General features: G+C 41.0%; 1 long non-coding RNA gene across 5 annotated transcripts in view; it reads right to left on the bottom strand.

Moving 5' to 3' along the window:
* The window catches only part of LOC110482230 (uncharacterized), a 177546-nt gene that overhangs the window by 19663 nt on the left and 135167 nt on the right, over positions 1-22716 (bottom strand). For all 5 annotated transcript variants that reach the window (XR_014958051.1, XR_014958053.1, XR_014958052.1 and 2 more), the window contains one exon: positions 20590-20705. This is a non-coding gene — a long non-coding RNA (uncharacterized LOC110482230). The remainder of the gene's footprint in view (positions 1-20589; positions 20706-22716) is intronic.

The raw sequence follows: 22716 nt of genomic DNA, 5'->3' as shown, positions 1-22716 counted from the left end.
TCACAGGAAAATTTCCCATTATTTGAGCAACTGAACTTTTCAGAACTCCTTGCAGGTGTCCAGCACATTAGCATTAAAAGTTGTTCTCCCATTTCATGCAGTTGCATGTACAGTGCTTGTCAAAAATCAGGCATCTTTGGTTACACAAATTCTAAAAGTTGCTTAAACCTGCAATGTTCCTGAACCAAACACTTCACAGGTCTTTGTTCCTTTGCAACACTATGTGCTTTATTAAATAGCATAGGGCTTAAAATCACAGTATATTTTAAAAAATTATATAAAATGTTTCACATGTCAAATTAGAAGTTACACAGAAAAACTTCATGTGGACCATCTGTGTTTGACTGCTGAGATAATATTAATTTCTGGAGTTCTGGGTCACAAAATTCTACTCATTTCAAAAGCTAGCTAAAAGATCACTTGGATTTTATCCTGTTGGCTTGAATCTTGTGTATCTTGTACAACTTCCTGGCTGTGTAGATGACATGTTGCAGCAGTAAGCTGCAGAACACTTAGAGGAATAAAACTGAGCAGTATTTGAACACTGGGGCAGTTTTCAAAGGGCATTGCAAATACACTCAATCCATCATTTGTTTTGCATTTCTCTAAACCACATATATTCCCTGGGAAATGTAAGTAAATTTTGATGGGGATAAGAATGGAAGAGGGCAAGGGAGGGAAAGCAAGAAAATGTAAATACTTGAAGTGGAATTAATATCGAAGAAATAGTTATTTGTGCTAAATAACTATTCCCAGGCTGAATATTAAACATTTTCTATTCAAGTATAAACCAAACTATCTGTGTAACATAAGCATAGATGAGAAACAGGAATTTGTTTCAAGTAAATATATATTTTTCAATTAAAATAATCACTCAACCAATTTTACAATTTAATCAAATCTCTGCATGACTGCTGGGATTTTTTGTATATATCAAGCCTTTGGGTACACACTGGAGCATCAGAGGGTGGGGACTGTCCCAGTGCTCAGGGCGGTTCCTAGAAATTCTTGAGTTGCCTTCTGAAGTCCTGCACATGCTTTCTCTGTTGTATACTGACAGTGACTCTTACTGATGTGGGGCCAGGAAACTGAAGCATTCATTTCACCTGTCTTGGCCTGAGAGAACTCCCTGCATCCTTTTTGCTTCCCATTCCCTGACTCACACACACTGTAGTTTATTTTGTGTAGCTGCTTTCTTCCTTCCCCTGTTGGGAAAACTTTTAAGGTTTTGTCTGGCCCTAAAATGTAATCTAATAGAAGTAGGAAGTATCCAGCTTTGGAAAATTACCTGGACAAGAGGGCAAGCATGGCTGTTCTTCCTGCTGTCCTCCCTACTGCTAGAAATCTTGGTGTCGAGGTTGTGTCTGAGACATCATTCAAAAGCCATTCATGAGCCACCAACCATGGGCTTGTGCAGCTCCTTTTGATCCCATTCATGCTTTGACTTCCTCAGCTTCCAGCAGCAAGAAGTTCCATGAACAAATTGTGCTTTATCTGGACAGGATCACAACAAACCAAACAATGCTCGCACAGGTGGCGTTTTGGCTTTCCTCCCTGGTCTGCTCAGTCCACTCCCCAGCTGCAGACAGCCATGGAAGGGAGGCAAACAACCTCTGCAGGCACCTCAAGCTGAGCACAGGCACAGGGGACATGCCAAGAGCCTTGATCCAACCAGCCACTCACAGCTCCTCCTCTTCTAGTGCAAACAGAAATCAGAGAATGGAGAAGGAAGGTTTCCATTCATGCTCGTGCTGTGCAGTGGAACCACTGCAGTTACAGAACTTACCCCAGTGCCAGTTCTGAGTCTCCCTCAACCCCAACCCTTCCAACAGTGTTTTCTGTAACAATTTCCATTCTCCTTCCCTTCTTCTGGGACAGAAAAGGGTAAAAGGAAAACATACAACATTCTTGGGCAGGGAAGAAACTTTCCCTGGTGTGCTTTCAGAGCAGGCTGGCTGTCCTTGGAACTGTGGTAGTGTTCAAGCCTCATTGTACCTCTCCATATCCACAAGCTCCTCACATCTCTATTAATCCTTCAAGGTGGATGGGGAGCAGAGATAAGCTCAGGCTTTTGAGATGGTCAAATGATCAGAGGCAGGAGGGTACTTCATAAAGCTATTGCTAGTGAAGATCCAAGGTTTCATTCCTTAGTCCTCCTCCAAAACGTAACACATTCAGCTCATTTGTCCTGCAAAGCATCCCCTGGACCTAATGATGTTATACAAACATGATGGTTTTTTTTGCAAGACAAAACAGCAATAGGGGATGAAAATCAAGTGCTGGCAAGAAAAGCCTTGCTAGAACAAAATAATTTCCAGATTGGAGAGCTGAGGGAACATTATCTTCAGAGAAGTAGGTTTTTGAGTTACTTTGATCAAATGAGCTTCAAAAGTGATTGCAGCCCCATAAGTATTTTCCTAAGCAGTATCCTGTGGGATGGGGAAGGACAGAATTCAGGCAGAAGCTTTTTCCTGTACAAAAGCCTTGCCACTGACATTGTCAAGGGATCTGTTGCACTCCATTGTGTCCATAATCTTCAAATTAAAGCTCCCTAAATCCACAATAGTCTAATAAACCACAAGCCTGTAACAGCCCCTTCAATTTTCCACGTTAATAATCCATGGATTAAGAGTCCCTCTGCTGCTACAATAGCCAGAACTGATCTTCTCTACTGTGTCAATGACCCATGAATTATAGGGCTGTGTCTCAGATGGTTAGATAATACTTCACTCAAGTCTCAGTGATAGATTTTTCTAACAGGGCAGATTCAGGACTCTGTTTTGAAGTAAAAGCACATCGTGGCATTCTCATTTTTGCAAGTGCTCTTCCTATTCCTCTTGACAGTATCCACACACAAAAGCACAGCCTCCTTTTTATCTTATCAATCCATTTGTTTTGCAATAAATGGCCTAGTCACCTTTCATTTACAACTGTACATTTAATATGTCATATGAAAGTTTAATGAGAGGCACAGTTTCCTAACTGGTTAATCAACTGATGCAAAATCCTTCTATTTTCTTGTAATAGGGCCTTACAATAGCCTGGAATATTTTATACTGATTTGTGGATAGCACCTCTTAACAGACTTGTATTGCTTAATAAACCTTTAATACCCATTTACTATGAAATACACACAGCATCTCCAGCAGTCAAAGCAAAAGGAGGCAGAGCAGAATCACTTCAGAACCGCTGCCCAAACCCATCATCTGTAAAACGTTTATCGACTTTTCCGATCAGGAAGGAGCACGCTTCAGTAACAGTTGCACCATTTCACCTTTGCAAATACCACTGCAGCCTGGGTTTTGTGCATGGATTAAAGTCAGGCACTGGCATGGAGAGTGATGGGTAGGAGCAGGCACATTGTCTCCATGGCATTTTCACTGGGGGCACGCTCCCAGTCACACCTTGTCTGCCAGAACAGAATCCCAACACAATTCCTTTTGTCCCCCTTTACTTTTTAAAGCAGAAACCTTCCTATTGAACTCAAAGCCACACAACTCATTGCACTTTGCTGCAGGGTTGTTAAACCAAGGAATGCCTGTTAGGTTATCCAGCCATGTCTTCATCAAAGCCTGGCTGTTCCATACCATATCTTTTACAACATTTAGCTCAGACTCCTATAACTTGGACCATTTAAAACTACACTGTCAGTTCTGCTAGACATGGGAAGAGGCTCTGCACTGTAAACAATCAGCTACTTTTACCCCTGCTACAACATCTTAATGTACATTGAACAAGAAGTTTGGGTTTATTCTGCAGGGCAATACATCATCTACTCAAAAGTTACAGCAGTAACACTTTGGGGCAGGTAAAGCTGTGGCCATGGCTCAGGTGCCATGGTGATTCCCAATAAGGAAGCATCCATTACTTTCTGAAGAAAAGCATTTACCGATTTTCTGGTTTTACAGACAGTCAGTGAAGGTCAGTTTCGTAAATCACCCCTAGAGGCTACGAGAGTTTATTAAATAAGGGTCCCAAGTAAAGACCTGTTAACATCGATTCTGGAGCTTTACTCTTAAATCTCTCAGTGTCAGAAAGATCAGTGCAGGATCTATAGACAATTAAAATTATAGTCAAAGTCACAGTGAGGCAATCACTGTGGTGGCTGATAGAGAATGAAGACAAATCTCTTCTGATGCAACAAAGGGATTGATAGGAACACAGAACAGTAACAGATAATGAATTTTTACTGTTTGTGTAGAAACTGTGACAAGCATCAAGCCAAAGTGAAGTAAGTTTTGTGCTGCTGGCTATCAGTTGTGATGTGATCCTGCAGTAAAACCCTGCAGTGCCACAAACAATTGGATTCCCCTTTGCTGGCTGCCTAGTTTACAGCTATCAGAATCTCACCTCTCATTTCACTCTGGTGGAGATTTTAATGACTTAATTGTCTTTTAGAAGATGATAAAACAAGGGGCTGAATTGCCTATATATATCTTGGGTCACAGCTTGGATTTGAAAGACTGGATGTACTGCACTAAATGGCAAAAATAAAGAAACCTGACCCATTTGCCTCATGGAGAGGCACTAAAAATTCTGTCATCAATTCATTTCCCTTTGCAAACAGGTGTAAGAACAGTAACTGCATTGTCATTAGCCAGCATACAGAATCAATGCTAGGAACAAGCCCACACTAGTTGACCCATATGCAACAGAAAATGCTGTTTTATCTCCTACAACTGCCAGGACCTGAGCAATGACTCTCCCCATGATGTTGACACAAAGTCAGTATTGTCTTCTGAACCTATCTCAGCCTTTAAGGTATCCTTGCAGTATTTTTCTTGGTTGTCATACTGAGCACAATGTTTATCTTGTTATACTGTTTATACAGAGAATCTATTTTTCTGTGAGGAAAATATCAAGTGTCAAGCATCTGGAAGTTCAGAGGACCATATACTCAGCCAGGGTCCCTGATCCGGACATGGGGCAACAGTGGGACATGGTGCCAGGGTGAGCTCCCAGTGCCCAGCGTGATGGTCTTCAGACCATCCCGTGACACAAAGAGCAAGCAACATCATAGTCATTCACTCATTCAGCCCTCATTAGAAGAGTAATTGCTACTCTGATAGCCATGGTAGCTTTTCAAGTTTGGCAATGCTGTGATTCCCATTTAATGATTAAACACTAAGCCTTGAGAAGCGAGGACAGGGCAGCACATACACTTGTCACAAAAACAGCAGAGCCTGTCACTCCTCTCATGCCAAGACAGCTTAGTCCTAAGGAGGATGGGGTCAGGAGAAGCCCCACTGCTGAGGTCCCCAGCCAGTCCTTTGGAGATGAGAGCAGGAGGGATATGGAAAGGGCAGCTCCGGATATCCCCAAGCCAACTGCACTGCCAGGCACTGTGCAGGCTTTGAATTATGAGAACCTGCCCACCCCTCTGTCCCTCCTGCCTCCAGCGTATCCCTACGTGCTCTCAATATACACACAGCTTGTTAGCAGCTCTGCAGGGTTCCCAGGAGCAGTGAATGAACAGAAACTGGGATTGTATGATCATAACAACCAGCTCCGTTTCTTCTGTCTCCTAAGCCCTCCTCCCCAAGCACTGGAGGAGTGGCCCCAGAGGAAAGGCCATGAATTTTTTATTTCCCTGACCAGAGGGTGATTTTGCCTGGTTGAACCTATATACATTGTTCTTCGTTACTAGGGCAACAGGTACCTTACAAATGCTGATAATACATAAACTAATACAACTCTGCAGTTTGCTCTTTCTTTTCAGCGCAGCTTAATAACCCGTGTGGATGCTGCGAGCCGCCTCTCTCCCGCTGGGATAAATGAGCACTTCAGGAAGTATTATCTCCCTCCAGCCTGGACTCCATGGTGCCTGCACAAAGAGGAGGCACTGAACTGGGGAGCAGGGCCACTATTAAAAGGCAGAGTGATTTCAGAAAGCTCCAGGGAGGGGTGGGAACGGCTGTGGAAGCACCACACAAACCTGCTGTGGCACTGCTGCCTTCCTGAAACCCAACAGATCCTTAGTGCTCAGCGTCCAGAGGAGGAAATCCTGGAGCAAACATCCCTTAGTCCCATGTTGTGGCCCCGTCAGCAGTATCAAGAGCTAACTGGATTAGGGGCTTTTTGTCCAACTCCACCTCACTCCCCTCTCAGGTCCGAGCCCTTTGATGCACATGCCCAGTTGACAAGAGAACACTCCATTTCCCCAGTGCTCTTGCGGAGAGAGCAGGGTTAAAATGCTTCACTGCTCTCCTTAATCCCTCTCACATGATTTAGTCAACACCAGTAGGGGAGAAGGACTGGCAGGTTTGGCTCCCTCCTCTCCAGAATTTGGGAGGAGGGCTGAACCCAGCACAGCACCCGGGCTGGATGCTGTGGGAGCTGCACAACACTGAGCGCACCCAAAGGCACTGCGGGCTCAAGAGCTGCTGCTGCTCTACCTTAAGGCTTGATTTTTCCCACTACTCAGCATCATTTAAAGCTGGAAACAGAAAAGGCAAAGAGAAATTTAAAATACACTTTCTGCTCCTGTCCAGAGCTGCTGTAGCACTTGTTCTGTGACAGGGAGTTGATCACTGTCCAGTAACAGAGGGAAAAGCCACCAGGAAACAGAGGCAAGTGCACAGTGCTGTGTTGGAAGCACTTCTCAGTGGACCACACACCAGTGGTCTAGCTGCAGAATTCCATTTTCAAAGGCAACTCTTCTGTTAGAAAAACTGGAAAAGTGGCCTTATTTCTGGGACCAGAGATAGCTTGAGATGCAGTAGGCTAACAGGAGCTCAAAAAGAAAAACTACAATGCATAAACGAAATCAACTCAAAACATAACTGATCCTCACTTCCCCCCACTTCTGCCTTTCCTGTTTTGGGAGTTTGTTTTGTTTTTTAGAAAAAGAACCATAGGGGCATAAATTTCAACTATTTTATGCTTGTTACCAGTCAGCCCCTTTGTCCCCATGATCTAACAATAACACAAATAACTTAAATAATGTATGTTTAACTTCCTTCCAAAAGCAAAACACAGGAATGGTAGTGTAGTCTCTCTCAAAGAGCTTTACAAGCACAAAACCAGGACAGTTTTACAGACCCCATTCTTGTCCTGGATGACTTGCTGCTGCTGCAGGACAAGGGGCTTTTATTGAAATCCCAGCAGAAAAGTAAACATTTGAAATAAAGCTAAACAAGAGTTTAGTTGTTGAGGAAAAGGCAGTCATCTGTCAGCATATGGCAAGCAAGCTCTTACGAGTGGGGTGCTGAATTGGGACTCAAGCATTTGAGTTTAACCTCTGAATCACTTCTACCTGATGAGAGGGCTCCCTGCTGGATCAACTTTGAAGTGCTGTTGGCTGCTGGAAGCACTATTCATTTGCCAAATAGATCTAAGGAAAACAAAGCTGGGTTCCAACACCAAAATATGCTACTGGAGAATTCCCCCCAGGAAAACACCGTGAGCTCACCACCTCCCACTGAAAGCTGCCAGCCACAGGTGCCTGTCTCAGCTGTGAATTTACTGCCTTCCTATTTTATCTCCCCAGACCTTGCCTGCACTCTTCTCTAACCCAATCCAACCTTTCAGGCTATGTGTGGAGACACCAGGTAAGGGGAAGAGATTGCCCTGTATTCCCATAGGAAGTATTTCATTCAATAAAGACATGAAAATGCTGCAAGTCAGGCAAGGTCTGGAGCACAGGACAGATCAAAAATGGCAATTTTTCAGCCAAGGAAAAAGCTGAGGATAGGTGCATCTCATTGCTTTCTCCAGCTACCTCATGGGTACCTATGATAAAGACAAAGGCAGATGTGTAGGGGTTGGTCTGGGTGACCTGCACATTTTTTTTCCAACCTCAGTTTTTCTGTGATTCTGGGAAACTGTTCCACTAAGAATTGTTTGCAGAACATGACATTTGAAGTAAATGACTCCTGGAGAATGTGTAAAGCTCAGTTTCACCATAAACTCAAAGAGAAAAAAAACCAAATCTATGAAGTCCTTTCTTCGCCCTGGATGACTTGCCAACCCAAACACCTGTTTCATATGGGTAGAATGCAACAAATAGCTGACCCATATCTGTAATTAATCTTGAGGACATTTTGATTTTTCAGAGGATTAATGCATCCAATATCTTTAATACAAAACAAAAAGCCAAAACAATCCAACCCTTCTTGAAATCAAGCAAAACCTAAAGCAGATGGCTGGACAACAGTTGCAAAGCAAACAAATATTCTATGGTTCAGCTCAACTTCAAAAAAGTTCAGCACTGAAAACCTGAATAAGCACAGAGAATGTGTTACCTTTGGCAATCAGCAGGGCTTCAGATTTTTACTATCATTTCTGATCTATGCAGACTGCTAATCAAAAATGACTATTCAGATTCTAATCAAAATAAACCTTTCAAATGACTTCAGAGGTAAACCATGGTTGAGACTAAAATGTCAAGTATTAAAAAAAAGTTATTTGACTGAACTAAAGATACACAGACAATCTTGTGCCAACAGTTTATGCTTCAGTTTTTGGTTACATAGAGCACGTGAAAATTAATAGAAGTGGCCTACCAGCCCCATTTCCCACTCTGCTTTATCAGAATGACCATCTGACCTTGGGAAAAGCAAGGCACAATCCAACATGCCTGGAAACAGCAAGACCAAGACGTTTTCTTAATCACATTTTTTTTCTTCATGACAAGGTTGGACCAGATGATCTTTCAAGATTCCTTTCAACCTTGGCTGTGCTATGAATCTATGCAGCATTTCTTATAAACAACAGCTGGAATTTCCAACATCCAGTGCCTTACTGAACCACCCTCCTCCTCAAGATACACTTTTGACTCACTTGTTCTAAAATTCTTCATTTAGAAATCACTTACAATGAAATATTCCTTTCCTTCCTCTTCAGATTTTCAGGTGTTACCCAGTTTCTCTGGCAGGCAAACAGGAGTAACACATTTATGGGACAGAAGTGCTCTGGGAAATCCATTGCTGGGATATATGGAAGGGGGAGGAAGTGAGAGGAAGAAAGCATGACCACTTTATTCCCTAGATGAGACTGGAATCACTGTACAGGCCCCTTTACACCACAACTCCTGCAAGTGCTGCCAGGCACAGATGATTTTGCCTAGAATGGAGGATGGGAGGGAAGGACTAGTTACAGTGCATGCGATCTGCTTCAGACTGAAAAACCTGCTCTGGGGCTGCCACTGAGGTGGCTCTGCTGGAAATCCCTGTCTCCAGATATTCCATTTATCCTTTCTCACGTGCTTCTCGATATCTACCGACAAAATAATATCTGGCCTGTGCAGAAGTACAAGAAGGCAAAGTTTCTCCTCCCTGTGCCCCTGACAACGTGAGGCATCTACAGCATTTCTCAAACATCTATCTTGTTAGAATTCTTTTTTTTTTTGGTACTTTAGTACCAGCCTCTGGCAGACACAGCTTAAGTTTCAGCATATTAATCAAACTCCTCCACACCCCATCAGCACTGATCTTGGCACATGGCTCCTTGAGTTGTGTGCCCTAAGTCTACAAAAATTCCCCCCATCCCTCAAACCTCAGGAGATAGACAAGGTTATGGTCCAGGAGGGGAATGCTGAGAGACTGTCCAAGGAAGAGAAAAGAGCACTGAAGGCTATCATCTTTTAATATTATTACACTAGAAATTATGTTAGGACTAGAACAAAGCCTAATCCATGAAACATGAATTCATAACACTGAAAAATGTAAGGATGAGACATGTAATAGTTAAGTGTGATTTTTTTTCCTCCTCATTCTTGGACATGTCTGATATGGAAAAGGAGAAGCGGGGGAGAAAGCACAGCTTTCCTTTGTCTCTAAAAGTCAGGATGTCTTTCCATGACAGAATACATCTGACAGTTTCACTGCTCCTCCAAGGTCTCTTCAGTTGACTGAAAACTCAGCTTGTAGGAGAAACTGGGAGTATGTGGCAGCAGTGATGTGTATTTTCTCCTAACAGTGGGTCAGAGCGTCCAAGACCAGAGAAGAGAACCCTAAAGCCCCATGTCTCCAGCAATCTATCCCCATCACTCCTGTTTGTGTCACTGATTGTATTTGCAGCTACAAGACACTGTAGGCCATTGCTTGTAATCAGATACACATAACAACAGTTCTTTTGATCTTCAAAAGGATTTCGCTTCTTTGATTATGAGTTTATCAGTAGCACATACACGGGCTGCAGACACACACAGTTTAGCCTTGCCCCATTTTAAATGCAGGTACACAGCCAGCAAGTGTCCTTTATGCTGTATCCAAGTATCTATTGAGATAAACTGCCTGAGCTGTTCCAGGAGACAGCCTTTCTTGGCAGGTGCAACAGGGTGAGCATCTCAAGATCTTAAGAAGCATCACGGCAAATAAATTTGCTGTACTGTGACTTTTCCCTCAAGATGAACTCTCAAATACACCATATTCCATATCAATCCCAATCACAGTGCATTAAACCTACAGCATCTTTATATATGGTTTGACTCTCCAGCATTGTCTAAACAAAAGGGTGTCAGGTGAAAAAAAAAAAAATAACACAATAGTAACATTTAGAATTAGGGATAGCAAATTATGTTCTTTTCACTACACCAAGTTGCAAACAAAATCAGACATTGCCTTGGGAACTGCCACCCAGCCTAAAATGAAAATAAATGCAGTATCAGCAAAGAGAGAGAAGTACTGCAGGAGTAATTAATTACTCTGCATCCATATTTGGTAGCTGATTTAGTTTCTGACCCATCTGGAAATGCTGACAGGGCAGCCCAGAACACCTGCTGCTGTTTAGGCAAAAAAGAATTAAAACAAGGGTAAAAAAAGAAATAGCAGTTTGCTATATCACGTTTGCCACCCTACAGTTAATTCTACGAAATCTGGTTGATTTTAATAGCAATCTGCTCAGCTCCTCACTCTTTACAAGGAGATCAAATTCTGTTTGAGGTGCATGTGATGAAACTGTGTTACCCAACTGTGTGTGGGAAGAGGGACTTGCCAAGGAAGCTCCTCTAGCCATGCCCTGCAGTCTGCTCCTTCTCCCTCTGTTTCATCACTGCTGTCTCCAGCCTTCTGCTGCTGGTCCAGTGCAGCTCTTTCCTGTGGGCATCATCAAGCCAAATACAAAGATCCTGCCAGAAAACTAGAGTATTTATATGGAAATCTAGAATTTTTCTAAAAATATTCATAGTCAGAAAAACCAGATTTTTTTCAAAAGGGTTAAAATCCCTTCCAAAAGGAGACCAGTTTTTCCAGGAAAGCTCAACATTCTGTTTAACTTATTCAAATATCTCAAAGAATCTTGGCCCCCATTACAGCATTGAGCACCTGGAACTGGACATGCTTGGGTTTGGATGTCTGCTCCTAAAAGCAACAATAGCTTGTGCTGTTGTGGGTAATTCAGTTTTGGAAGCAGAAGCCTTGATTTATATGAACTCCATGCTAATGGAGAATTACTTCCAGTTTGTTACAGATTTCAGCACTGAAATTAGGTAGTTTTCTTGCCAAATTTGGGTCCAGTGTGATTCCAATCGAATGAGTTTTGAAGAGCTCCAGTCCTTTTTACAATACTGCAGCATGGCTTGCAAACCAGCATTTAAATGTTTGGGGTTACCCAGCACTACAAAGTGTTCTTTTATCAGATGCAGCTGACTGAAAAATGAAAAAAAACACTCCCTCTTTCCTCCCACTCTAAAAGCATTTAAAATGCAGTGTTTCCGGCAACCTAGCTGGGTGGAGGCAGTTGGCAGTGGTGTGTAATGTATAAAATACAGAGGGACAGATGTTCAGCTGATGGCTTTAACAGATACAGCAGCAGCACAAGGATGACAGCTCTATTAGATTTCAGGAGGTGATGTGTCATTTGTGCAGTAGGCTACTCCACATCTTCATAAAAGCCACTTTTTATGGGGTGAGATGGGAGAGATCCAGATAAAAGTGACATAAGAAGGCTGGTCATGAGCTCGATTAAAGATTTGCTGGAAATCACATTAAATAGGAGCTCACATCTGCAGATGAGCTCTGTGGCATTCCCAGTTGGTAGCAGAGCCTCTCCTTGCAGCTCACTGCTCCCTGGTGCATCCTTCACCTCTCTTACACCCAGGTGTAGCTGATACTCTGTTCAGAGGAAGGGAGCTGCCCATTGCCCAGAGCATTGCCCCATGATGGACGTTTAGAGAAGATCCACTCTCAAACTAGTAATATCACAGCAGCATAGTGTTGCCAGTGACAAAACCAAGGCTGGAGATCCCTATGATGCATGAAGCAGGAACATCTCCAGCAATGTCCATACCATTAGTTTTAGCTACTCCAGTCTTTGCTCTTTGCCTCTCACCTTCTTCCACTTAATCTTGTATTTCCTTTTAAAATGTCTTTTTCAGCTCTTGAGTCCCAGGTGTTTCTCTTTCTTCAGCTGACACTCAGGCTGTGCATCAGGCAGCCATCATGACTTGGCAAAGGTTTGCTGGGTCAGTGAAGAAAGACCCTCAGATCCAGATTTTTGCTATTAAAGTTGTCAGTCATGTACGTCCTTAGAGACTGCAAGAGCATGAAAATTAAATCTATGGATTATTTCATGCTTTTATTTTTTTTTGCCTTAAGTGCACATGTGGTCTTGTCATTTTTATCACTGTTAGTGGTAGTCCTCAAAAAATAGTGGGCTAAAAAATTCAATTTCTTATTCTTGCTGCAAGCTGAATACCAAATATGAACTCTGCAAAGTGCACTCACTTATTCTACTTCATCTATCACATTCTTACATTCTATCATATGCAATGCTTGTGTAACATTTGCAATCCTGCACATGAGGAGAATTTGCCTCAGGCAATAAACTACAACCTGATGTCCTGATATCAACAAGCAGGAGAACCTGAAAACATCTGTGTCCTGCCTGGCAATCAGTCAGAGGAGAAGATAAAACTACTCTGGTGATTCTGACCTGTCCATCTCTGTCCGTGGTCAGTCACACTCAATGACTGGGAGCCAAAACACTGAAGATCCAGGGCAAAGAGAATACAGACAATAGCTACAGAAAAAGTGATACTCTTAATTTTAAAGGTAATTCCACTTCTACCAACTCTAGTTCACTTCAGCCAACTAAGATAAAACCCAAACTCATGAAAACTTTTGCTTCACGTCCACATTCTACAGCAACCTCCTTTCTGCTAACACTAAGATAAATCAGGCAGAGAAACTTGCACAGTTTTTACTTAGGAAAGAGAGAGCAGATGACAACCAAGAGCTGTGCAAACCCCACAGTGTGAGCACCCAGAAAAATGGCTATGCAGGACTATTAGCAGAGTTTCTGTCCCTCTGCTGTTGGCATGCACAGCTTCAAGAGAAACAAGAATCTGGTGAGAATTCATATAACTAAACGACAGCCCAGAGTTTCAGGTGTGATACATAAATTGCCTTACATGATTTTTGGTTGTCAAGTTTAAGGCTGCTTAAAAGACTCAAGCAGCTGGAGCCCTTCACCCTTGCTGGAAAATCTGCTTCAAGCTGGGCAATCTTAAATAGTATTAATAATAAAACTGGGTCTGTTGCAAAGCTGCATTTCCTGGGGAACTTAGTAGGAAAGTACAAGGTTTTGGAGGATGAAGTCAGAAAGATCAGGGACCTGAGGACTATTCTTCCTGGTCACCCATCTTCTGCTAAAAGCTGAAATTTTTGAGTTTGTCTGGTTAAAAAAAAAAGCCTAAAAATCAACATGTAGCAGGTCCACAATGCAAAGCAAGACTTTTGAGCACCCTGCTACCAGTTTTGACCCTCTGTGATTAGAAATTTGTTTTCAAGTTCCTAAAACACTGACTAGCACATGATATCAATGCTAATAAAGCAGGAAATATTTCTGCATATCAGCTAAGTGCTAATCTGTTCTGTTTCTGCCACATGTCCAATATTTACACTTATTTGTTTTAAATTTTGATTTTTATCCATGAGTGGTATAACTGTAAACTTGCATTTTATTTGCACTTTTTTATGATGCCCCAGTGGTTTCCTGAAAAACCCAAGAGAAGAAGCACATGAAGGATAGGAAGTGTCATGCAAAGTGTCAAGGCTGTTTCAGTGGTAATTTTCTTTTCCAGGTTGGATTGCAGGAGAAAGGTACTCTCAAGGAAGAAAAACAGAATGAACATATGTACTCAGTAAATTCTTGATGCTCCATGAAAAATCTTGGCCCAGATGCAGCTATGGCTAATAGTCCAAAATAAAACTAGTGGGAAAAAAATTTCTCATACACAAACTAAAATTTTAGAAGTTGAAGTTAGAGCCTTCTCCTGAATAGATGTCCAAACCACATTAATTATTTAATGCACAGAGTATCTAGACAAAGAGCTAAGAACCAGCAGCTGAAAATCCTGAAAAAAACCCCAAACCTCTGTACTAAAATGATGATATTATAAAGGTATCTAATGAATCTCATGTTGAGATCCACAGAGCATGGGACATCAGCAATGGGGTACATAAAGGGATGTGCACCTCCTCTGCCTGCATGCCCCTCTTTCCATAAAAACCTTCAACATGCAATAAATGACTCTGGAGAAGCTTTGGGGAGATGTTTTGGGAGATGATATATAAAACTCTCACAAGGGCAAAATGATTACTGAGCAAAAGAAAACCTTGCTGTGGAATTTGTTTAAAAACACATCAAAGCCAGAGATGTTAAAAATAAAATATTTTCACTTTAAAAAAAACCAACCAATGAACAAACCCACAAATCCAAGAACACAAAACTCCAAAACACCCTCAAAAGACCTCCCAAGCCCCAAATCTCTGTCACTGGACACCAGCCAGAGGAAGAGTTTATGTTCCTCTGGATAGATGTCAGTTCAGCCTTGGAACCTGGCCCACAGAGAAGGATGAAAGGATGAAGTTTCATACTCCTAACTAGGAGAAGTGGCACCATTTTGAATGAAAATATTTATGTTGTTAATGATATATTATTGTGCTCATAGGAAATAAAAACTTGAGCAAAACAAGAACTTTTACTAGAACAGTTGATTTTTTTTTCTTAAATTAAGGAAACTATTTAAATTAGGTTTTTTACCAGACACAAGAGAACAACATTTCTGCAAGTATTCTACTTGTAGTTTGACCCTATCTTCACAAGAAAAAAGACGCAAAACCCACCAAAAAATGAACCTATCCAAAGTCATCTCCTTACCAAAAACCAAATCAAAACAACTTTCCCACAGCTTGATATCTCAAGCAGAATTTTCCATAACAAAAGCAGGGAGAACAGCTTTACCCATTTAGAGCAACTGAGATTTTGCCCCCAGACGTTCAGAAATCAAAAACACACAGCAGATGCAATTATGTCTCACAGCAGAAATAAATATTCTGCTTACTGTAGGAATGTCCCAACGGACAACTTTTCTAGAAATAAATTTCAACTAGAATTAGTTTAGTTTTGCAACAGATGCTTTGAATTTGAGTCTGCTCCTTCTCAAAAGCCATGAGACAGCAGCTGACCTTAAGCCGTATCTTCCTATCATCCTCATTCTCATATCAACTTATAAACTGCTGGATGAAGTTAAGAGCAGAATCCATCTTGTATTTAGGATTTACAAACCATTAGGAAGATCTCAGCTCACTCTGACTTCATTTTGTTCTCACCACTAAAGCACATTCATTAACTACTGGTAAAGAATCCCTGAGCAGTTTCTAGGGATTGTAACACAGATATTAAATGCCTTTCGGGTCCAAACAGTAGTTATCCAGCACCAATCTGTCTCTCCAGCTCTTGACAAGTACCACATAGGCAGACATCAAAAAGGGCTGAGTATTTGATGAAAGTTTTACCAGATGATCTGGGAGCAGCAGAAAAGTTACAGACTTTGGTGCCTGCACAGGATTTAGCTTGCAGGGCACAGGCTGGAAGTGCCTCTGATGTATCTTCACAAGATTAATGCTCAATATCTTTAATCATTCCCTACAGTATTTAAAATAGGAATAAATCTAAAGCCTTTCAAATGAATATTGTTTATAATCCTGGACAGAAAACAATGTGGGAGTTAATGTGCATGTAGAATACAGTATTTAAACTCCCTTCCTTTTTTCCTGTTTCTTTGAAAGGGTCCAAGTGAAAATAGCACTGTTCTGTTCTCTGAGTTATCTGTAAAAAGGAAATGTTTCTGTGAAAGCCACCAGATGTTCTATATCATAATTAAAGGATTGGTTTGTTATTGGTACTTAGAGAAAAATATATTTTACTGATAACTACAGCATAAATATTTATGTCAATTAGTTACAGCAAAACAAAAATAGTTAAGACACAGCTTTTATCACTTATTACACTACCTGCTAGAAGTACAACTACTGAAAGTATCATTTATGGTAAATAGCAAAATAAATATTGAGAGTAAGGGAATCTTCATATTTGCTCTTATCTTGAAGACAAGGAGAGACCCCTGCCCAGCTCTTATTGTGCCCCTGTGATGGGTTTTTTTTAATTACAAATGTGTTGAAATGAAAATGCTCCCACTGAAAACTGAGTGGCTGCTGTCTGTAGTACCTTGTGTACTTTTATTTTTTATCCTGCAGACAAGTTGGCTTCAGTTTTGCTGTTCTCCAGCTATAATTTGTTAGCAAATCTCTCTGCTAGGAAATTCACACAAACAACATTGTAAGCAAATATTGGAGCATACTAATGAGAGACAATATTTACATTTACAAAATATATTCTTGAAACCCAAACCCAGATGCCACAACCACTTATCCAAGGTTAACTTTATGTGCACCAGGGACTTTACAGACCTCAGAACCACCTCAGTGTTGGAATAAAATGGCTCAGACAAGACCCTTCAGAAAACAACAGCAGCGTGCACTTCCAGTCGTTTACATCTGAGAGAAACCTTTGCTTACACCCTTAGTTTTAAGCACCTATTTAGGTCTCATTAAACTGTTTTTACATTCTTAACTGCACAGAGGTGAATCCTTATTCAGAGATGCCACTAGATAAGAAAAAACATAATGAGAAATAATTTATAATTGGAAAGTTGTTTAAAACTAGTGATAGACAAAATTGCTGAGTGCAAACATGCTCTGTTGATTTTACCCTATTTCTTATTTAAAAAGAGGAAGAAAAATTCAAACAAAATTTGGTTACAAGTATAGATTATTCAAAGCATGAATGAAAATATGCTTGGAGGATTTCTGAAAGTAGAAATCCTGTCTGGACAAAAATAAGTGATCTTTAAAGTGAATGAAGTTTTTTTTTTGTATGTTCCTACCCCCCAGAGATTTCTGCTCACTGAGGATGTTTGTTTTCCTCAGCTTTTGATTGACTAAAAATATAGATAAATAAAGAAAATGAATAGGACTGAGTTCTTTATAAGGGTGATAACATGTTTTTAGTGTTCCCCATCAATCAAAGTACAGGTCAGTCTGATGAACCTGCAAAGACAAGACCACTTCTGTACCCATGTTCTGGTAAAGCTTCTGCATTCATATTGTTCATTATGTATTGGTGCCCATGGAATGCGCACGTTTAAGTACTCTGAAGGATCAATACTTTTGGAAAACCAGCTTATACACTTCATATATGCATTTTTGAGCAGAAAAAGTTAATGTAAGGATGAACTATTCTGTGCTGGAGATATTTGAAATATAGAGAAATATGGAGACACATAAATTTGAAAATTAGACTTTTTTTAGATTTTTGAAGATATCCTTTCAGCATCCCCCCGAAGATGTATGCTACTTTGAGAGCTGTAGGCTTTGCCCTGGTTTTGACAAACACGTGGAGGAAGATTTCACATTTATGCCAACACTGGCAGTGAAAATTTGATTTGAGTAGGAAATAAAAAAACCAAGTAGGAAGCTGGTCTCAAAATTCCTATCCAGGAAAATCACCTTGGTTGCCAATTAACTTGCAATTGCACCATGTGCTTGAACCAGGAAGGTCAGATCAGAGACAGGGCTGAGCATGAGTAACTAACGAGAACAGATGTGATGTCCACAGCTGTAACCACAGGCCTGACTCAGACAACAAAGAGAAGACCTGCTTGCAAGATCCAAAACTTCAAAAAGAAATATTACTAGCCGAAACAATTGCATTTTCATTGAGACCTTCCTTGTGTGGAGCCTCTTGGTTGTGCTAACGTCACCTGGGACAAGGCTGAGTGGAACCTTGTCCCCTGAGCACTCTGATCCAGCTGTTTCACTCCAGTGCTGTTGTACCCACACCAAGTCAGCCTCTGTGGGATAGGAATATCTCACTCAGCTAGCCAAAAGCAGTGGATCTACATGCCCAGTGAGGGCAGCTGCTGGGAGCTTGTCCCAGGGACAGCAGGTTGGTAGCAGACAGCATGAAGGCTGTGCTGGCTCCAGGAGTTGCCAGCTGCTGGAGTGGTGAACACAAATCCTCTGATCAGGTTTTAATTTTCTTCCAGGTATTGCAGCAACACGAAATCCTACCATTTTTTTTGTCCATCCCAAATTCTTCATGTCTCTAAAGAGCATGACCCTGGTGACTAAAGAAGTGATTTCTTTGGACTGCTGCAAAAAACAAGAAGTTCTGAAGACACAAAAAACAAAAAATCCTGAAGGTGGGAAAAAAAAAAAAAAAAGAGGTGCAGCCTTTTGACTGGTGTTGAACAATAATCCCCACCCAGAAGTTTTTTCCAAGAACATTTCCATCCCTACAAGACAAAACCAGGGTTTTCAAATAACACCTCAGGACAAGCCTTTATTTTTCTTGGAAGATTCTATTCGGAAACCTAGACTAATAATTTGGGCTGTGAAGCTGTCCAAGCTTTTGGATTCTGAAAGGAAAGGATTTCCAACCAACTCTCATTGAGCTGATATCTACTACCTGTCATCACTTCCCTGCTCTGTGTAACTATTGGAGAGGGTTCCCTCTTTTATTCTCCCCGAGAACTTGGTTGTGTCTGGTATGAGAAAATATCCAACAAGGCTGTGCCAGGTATCTCCATGTGTTCAGGCTCTCAACCTTTCCTTACAGATAAGGAAAACGTGCTCTGGGTGAGTCCATGGCACAGTCACAACAATAACTCCCTCTCCTCCAGGCTCCTCTCCATGCCTTCCCACTGCTATTGCTGCATTTCCTTCCCTAGCACACCAAAGTGACAATGCTGAATCCTGACACTGACTCTTCAGCCTGTCCAGGGCTTCTGCAGAACCAAACCTCCAAATCAGGGTTTCACATTTGCTTCCACAGAGTATTTTGGGGATGCTGAACACAATCGATGAGAGGTGTATGCTCACATAATCCTGGTATTTTGTGCTGCCAGGGAGCTGTATTTCACAAGAAGAATGATCTGTTTATCTGTCTTATCCATAAGAAATGTCTGACCAAGATTTCCTATTCTAGATTATGTCAGTTTTCATTAAGGCTTTTGTTTCTACTATCTGAAGCAGCAAGCTTTGAATGGGGTATTGTAAATGAAGATCATTCACCCCTCATAGAATAGACTCCTGACTTAATTAAAAGAAAACTGAAAAAATGAAATCAGACAATGATGCTATTAGAGAGTTCCATATCATTGTAATTTGATGTCATTTTCTAAATGGATCAAGAAATCACAACAGACAAGTGGCTGAATAATGCTACAGATGACTGTCTTAACAAGAAATATTTTCCTATTTTCATCTGTGATGTATACACAAACAATAGTAACAATAGCATGGAAATAATTTCTTTCATTACTGTGTGATAGACAATAATGGAATAAAATGGCTATTGTTGGCTGGGATTAGGATAAAATGGATGCCTCAGAAGGAAATCCCCAAGATGTGGCTGGACAAACACCAGGCACAAACACATGCACAAATTCCATGAAGCACTTTATTAGTGAGTGCATTGACTGAATGGCAGCTGATAAGGTTTTCAATAACACAGAGACTGCTAGTTGTATAAAGCTCTGTAATCTAAATGCAATTCAAAGTGTTAACAATTTTGTAGCCTTTATCTGAACGCATTTTTCCCACATGCTTTAGGTGACCAGGTCATAATCCAAAGACAAGCAACTCTCTTGTTTTACACTGTTGATCTAGCAAGTGGCAATTTTTCTCCTGCACACAAAGGTCATTGTACTCCAGACAACATCTCATTTTGGTGTCCTCCACAAATCCAGGATGCCCCAAAACAAACACAGATGGATTACATGTTGCCTGTTAACTCTGCATTCCTCTTTCTTTCCTCGGATGCCAAAAAATAATTAAAGAGCATTTGTGTGCGAGTGGTGGCAGTGCATTCCTATAATTTGGCAATTATCTTGTCAGCTACCTTTATTAGATTCTCAGCACTGCAAATTGCTTCCAAGTATGTGCTGTGTGGCTCTACCACGCTTATAACATCAAATTCTGTAATTGAAAGCTTAGAGATAATTTTAAATGGCAAAAAAGTTTGAGTGAAGTTCAGGATGTATTTATATAAAGCTTTCATTTTTTCTGCTTAAAGTCAAGGAGCTAAATCTTTCCTAGGAGGTTAAGTGGGATTTTGTTCTGCCGTGCTTTTTTGAGAGGAACTTGGTTCCCTTCCAGTCACACATGAAAATAAACCAATTTTGGAAGATGCAATGTGTCCCAAAAGCTCTCTTTTAGGCATCATTAGGTACACTAGTGAATTTTCTAATCCAGCCACAGGAATATCACCCCAAGCCAGGGGAGTAGGAGATGAGGTACTCACGCCTGACTCTGTTGGAGCCCATCTTCAGAGAAACCTTCACCCCAAACCAGAAGGCCGAGGTAGCAGAGCTGGGCCATTAGCAGGAGGCGTACTGGGCACAAGAGCAAGGTTCCCCCCTTGGTAAAGTGACAAAATTGGAGACAGAAAAGAGGAAAAAAGAGGAAAAAAGAGTAAAAACAGTGTGATTCTGTGAAGAACATTACTTGATAGATCAGAATTAGTTGATGAGCTGTGGTTGCATCATAACAACGATCTTGATGTATCCCAACACACCTTTCCTTTGTTCTAGCCTCTAACTCAGTGAATATGAAAAGTTACAATAATAGCTTATGAATTTCTTGTCCAGTTCCATTTCTCTCATGCTTGCTATGTATTTTAAGGAAAGATTTATCTGTTTCCAGTATTTACTGACACATGGAGATGTACCACGACAACAAAGCCCAGCTGATGGAATCATGTGGGGAGGCACAAGGCTGTGTGTGAGCCAGCAAGGCCTGTTCCAGTGCTACTTGGAGCACTGAGGGATACTTGGAGGATAATTACCAGCTCACTTTAATTTGCAACAATTTCTGAAGAGCCAGGGTAGCTGGATATACAACAAAACTGACAGAATTGTTTGAACATTGCATTCTCACTGTAATATACACCTAACAGGTGCTTTTAGAGTGTATACTCCCCTGCTCTCTTCCTGACATCTAGAAAGATGCAAAAATTATCTGCACTATAACAGGTTTTTGTTGTTGTTGTTGTTTTTTTAGTATAGGTAAGGTTGAATGTACTACCTCTTCCTATGGAAATTTTTCCTTCCTGGTTTACACACAACTTGAAGAAAAATACAGACGTGCAAAGGTAAAGAAAATATGTAAAAATGCCCATATACAGCTGGTGTTTCAAATGCCCTGGATCCTTTGGAAGATTCTCACTAGGACCATACCAGATTTAGATAGATAAACATCTATTTAGATACATAAATGTACCAAAGCACATGGTTACCTTGATATCACAGCAGGATCTAACCTACAGCCTAAACTACATATTTATTCTGCATTTAAACCATACAATGTAATTCCTACTGGCCTGGATCCCAGTATCACCACTTTCAGGTAAGTATTCTAACCAATACACTCCAGAATTCCTTTCATCCTTTTTAAAATTATTCAGTGTAATGCAGAAGAATTTTAGCCAAAGAGACTTTCATAGCCAAATAGATTAGGAGCAAGGGATGGGAACATGAGCCTAATGGGCAGAGGTAAGAACTACTCAGTGGGAACCCACAGCCCTGTAGCTGGTGAGTTTAACAGCCTGGCACAAAGTTGCCTTCTCTGCAAATTTCACAGGGAGCAATACATTATTTTCCCAGCCAAAAATGTAGGTAGCATTGTTGTTGCACTAAGCTTTTTAGTTCCAAAGCCACTGCTTCCTCTGTTTGTAAAGGAAGGAAGTATTGCAAACAAAACTTCAGCTTTTCCCTTGGTCCTACCTCCTTTGTGTAAGCAAGCATCATTTAGCATTGCAGAGTCAACCCTTTTATTATACTCTTAACAGTTGCAGATACTTCACAACAAGAGCCAATCTCTGCCAGCTTGCTCCCAGATCTCAAGCTCAAACTTGAGGGATACTGTGTCTAATCCTTAAAATGTCATTAGTAATTATGGGTCTATTAATACAGCTCTTAAGCCACTGTATTTTGGCTACAACCTCATGACTGCCCTCACAATGTCACTGTCACTTAAACAAACCGACTGAAATATCCTTCCCCAGATTAAATTTCACTCCAGCACAGCTGTCCTCTGTCCTGTTGAGGTAGTTCAGGTAGTAAACTTTGCCTTAACAATACCACAGTTTGGGAATGGGATTAAGGAGTAAAAACCAACAATTGCAGGGCCTCTGTTAGAGGTTAGTTCCCACATACTTCCCTGGCAGCCTCAGAGAGGCAAATCCAGGATCAGAGCAATATGAAATCCAAATGCTACGTTCAGATACTGCTACACCATCATCAGTAAATAATCACTCATATGTAAAAGGCTGCATTAAGAGGGGACAGTCCTATACCTCCCCAATGATTTATAAGCCATGATTGCAATTACCCCTTTGAAACAACAAAGAGGATTGCCTCCCACCAAATGT

Source organism: Lonchura striata, chromosome 12, assembly GCF_050655825.1.
Source record: "Lonchura striata isolate lonStrDom1 chromosome 12, ASM5065582v1, whole genome shotgun sequence".
NCBI lineage: Eukaryota > Metazoa > Chordata > Aves > Passeriformes > Estrildidae > Lonchura > Lonchura striata.
Note: the sequence above shows the minus strand (reverse complement) of the source record. Positions and strands in the feature narration are given on the sequence as shown.